The following is a 3,898-nucleotide window of genomic DNA, read 5'->3' on the forward strand; positions in this document are numbered from 1 at the left end:
AGAGATCTAGGTAAGCCCCAGAGGGTGAAGGGTTCAGATGGGTAAATGTCAGAAAGGTCTCATGGACAGCAGAAGAAAAGTCCAGCAGGAGGGCTGAGCCGTTCCTTTACTCATTCCTCAGTGGCAGGGTCACTGTTGACCATCAGCAGGACTGAGGTGTGAGGTCTCAAGTCTGCCATCGACCTGCTGTGTGGCTGGCCTCCTCGCATAAGACACCTCTTGGGTCTCCATTTCTTCATGCAGGAAAGGTGGCTTTAACCTTGCACCTTTCCAATGAAGACTTGCACCTTTCTAATGAAGACTTCTTTTCCCCTGTATGTTACTAAATCGAACCCGGGTTGGCCACACGCAGGGCAAACGCCCTACCCACTGTGCTATCACTCCAGCCAATCCAGGTTCAATTCCTCCGTCCCTCTCGGAGAGCCTGGCAAGCTACTGAGAGTATCCCGCCCACACGGCAGAGCCTGGCAAGCTCCCTGTGGCGAATTCGATATGCCAAAAACAGTAACAACAAGTCTCACAATGGAGACATTACTGGTGCCTGCTCGAGCAAATCGATGAACAATGGGACGACAGTGCTACAGTGCTACAGTTACTGAATCACTTGTTAGTGATTAGGTTCCTGGTGAGAAATTTAGGACACAAATTTGTGAGCATCAATTCTCCTGGCAAGGAGACAGAGAGCTAGCTGGAAGTCTGGGCTAGAGCACAGAATTTGCATGCAGGAGGCCTGGATTCAGTTCCTGGCTCAGCATAGAGCCCTGAGCACCACTAGGAGCACCAGGAGTAACCTCCAAGCACCAAACCAGAAACAGTCCCTGAGCAGCACTGGTGACCAGGAACAGTCCCTGAGCAGCACTGGTCACCACTGTCACTCAATTACTCTGTCACTCTAACCCCTAGAGACCTGATGAAGGAGTCTTTCACTTGACAAGTGGGGACACCAGTACCAGTGTCCCCAAATTGTCCAGGACGGCCATCTGGGAGATGTGTATGCAGGACTCCTGTGTCCTCCTCTCGCCCTCTATGACCAGGCTGTATGACTAGGACTGACTTTCAGGTTGGCGAGAGGAGAAATCAGAATTCAGATGTCAGACACTGGGGTCTGAACTCCTCTGGAGCTATTCACCAGCCCTATGACTTCAGTTAGCTCCCTAAGCCTGCGTGCACTCCGTATATCACATGGGGATAAGAGTATTGGGTTACTGGATGGGAAGACCAGTACCTAATCCAGCACATTCTTGTGAAGATGTGAGTATTGACCTGTGATTGGGCAGAGCTGGTGAAGGGGAGGTGCTCATTGGCCAGTCCCATTTTCTAGTATTCATCTTTGTGTTGGTCTGAGGCTTGCTGATTCATTGTTATCTGCTTCTTCACGAATCAAGGGATGATAGCCTCATTTTGTGTACCAGGGAATAAGCTCATCAAGGTTAAGGCATGTGACCAAGATCACACTGCTAGCAAATTAGTAGCGGTTTTGAAGAGGTGGGGGGGGCACATCCTGAAGTGCTCAGGGTTGTTACTGGCACTGTGCTCAGAAGTGAGCTCAGGATTAAACCCCAATACTGCATGCTAGGCAAGCATCTTCACTTCTGGACTATCCCTCTAGTCCAGCCATTTTTCCCCCCCAAACCCACTGGTCTTTCCCCAATTGTCAGTCAGCAGCCTCTGAACAATATTTTTTTTTAACTTTGACTGACAACCTACACCATGTTTTGTCTGACATTTCTCTTAAATCAGTCCCATTTTTGCTTGAACGACTATACTTTTAAGTCAACTCTCTCTACGGTCAGTGGAGTCAATCCATACACTATCCAGCCACCATATGGAAGTGCACATTTCCATTTTTTTAGTGTCATCTAAGAATTCGCAACTTTTGCTACCACTAATTTTGGAAGACTTTCACGACTAATTTACTTGTAAAGGAAACTTTGTATAATTCCCATAAATGGAAAGCTTGCATTATTTACCATAAATGAAAGGCAAAAGAAGGGTCAGAGTGAAGTACAGCGGGTAGGGCTGTACTATCGGCCTTGTGCACCGCCGATCCAGATTCAAGTCCTGGCATTTTATATGGTCCCCCAAGCACTGCCAGGAGTAATTCCTGAGTGCAGAGCCAGGAGTTACCCCTGAGCAATGCTGGGTGTGACCCAAAAAGAAAAAAAAAAGTTAAAACCTACAACAGACAATGCTACTAAATACTCTAGCTGGTGTTGCCTGGGAAAGGTTTTACTGAGTCTGAGTGTCTCTTTTTGGGGGGGAGGGGCAGGGGAGTCACACCCAGCAGTATTCAGGGGTTACTCCTGTCTGTGCTCAGGAATTACTCCTGGGGGTGCTTGGGGGACCATATGGGATGCTGGGAATCAAACCTGTGTCGGCTGCATGCGAGGCAAACTCCCTACCAGCTGTACTTTCGCTCAGGCCCGAGACTGAGTCTCTTGACCCAAAGCGGGAGATGAGCAGGTGTTAAAGAGCAGTCAGAAGCATGTAGGAGCACAGCCAGAAAACTAAAAGCGGACTGAGAAAAAACTTTCTTTCTCAGTTCGTAATTTAATGCCACATGTGTGAGTCACATAAAACCATCTTGTGTCTACATCTCACATTTGCCTCCTTCGGGTGAGGTTAGTGACTCGTCCAGTGTCACATAGCTAAGCTAAGCAGCAGAGGGCACCTAGAATTAAGGCTTTTAAACCGGGGATGCTGTATTCTTTCCACAACCCCGTGGCCTTCTTTGTAATTATTCTTTTGAATTAGGTCAAGCCCTATTGTGTGTGCTAGCAGCCCGGTTACAAAATCACAAATCACATGTATTTTTCCAGCCAGCAGGGGCCTCAGAAAACGTCAAATTTAATTTCATTTTCCATATGATAAAAGCAATGAGTTTGTTTACCTGTGCATGTTTGGAATTGTTTACCCATAACTGACTGGAACACACAACCACCAATGTAACTTTAAACTCTCCAGAATTACAATGATCCTTCTCTAGTCTTAGACTTAGCCCAAACCTCCTTAACTCAGGGCCAGAGGAATAGTACAGTAGGTATGGTAATTGCCTTACAGGTGGCCAAAACCAACATGGGTTCGATCCCTGGTGCCCCATATGGTCCTCTGAACCCTAGCAGGAGACTGCCTCCAGATGTGGCCCCCAAACAAAAAACAAACAAACAAAATCCAAAGCTCCTTATATAACTAGGCTCTGCCCCAGCTTTAGTCTTGCACTTGATCCCTTGGTCTGTCCCCACCTTTGTATGATTAATTCCCCCTTGGCTCAAACCACTAAGGTAGTCTTAAGGATCATAGGCATGAAGGGCATTCACTAGTGGGTAGGTGAAGCATGTTATCTGGGAAAGAATAAAAAGAATGTAAGAATAATGAAGGGTCTAGGTTTTTTAATTTTTTGTTTTGTTTCAGTTTTTTTTGTTTGTTTTTTTGCAGTGGTGGTGGGGTGTTGGGGTTTTAGTTTTGAGTCACACATGCTTGTGCTCAGGAGAGACCCTGACAGTTGTTGGGTGACCATTTGTAGTGCTGGTGATTGAACTAGAGTGAGCCACATGCAAGGCAAGTGTTTCAATCCCTAGATTATCTCTCCAGCCCTCCAGTTGCAGGATTTCTACCCTCTCACCAACTAACATATGAGCAGACTGCAGTTTCTAGGATGTGAGCAGATCACAAAACTTCTGGACCAAGTAGAAGAAACATACATTTTATTTATTTATATTTTATTTAATTTATTTTTTTGAAACACACATTTTAAATGACACTGAAAGGAAGTTTGGGTTCGATTGCAAAGAATTAAAATTTATGTCTAAGGCCAGAGAGATGGCCCAATGGGCTAAGCATATGCAATTTTGGGGTGTGTGTATGTGGGATCACACCAGATGTGCTCAGAGCTTACTCC

Source organism: Sorex fumeus, unplaced genomic scaffold (assembly GCF_029834395.1).
Source record: "Sorex fumeus unplaced genomic scaffold, SorFum_2.1 ptg000098l, whole genome shotgun sequence".
NCBI lineage: Eukaryota > Metazoa > Chordata > Mammalia > Eulipotyphla > Soricidae > Sorex > Sorex fumeus.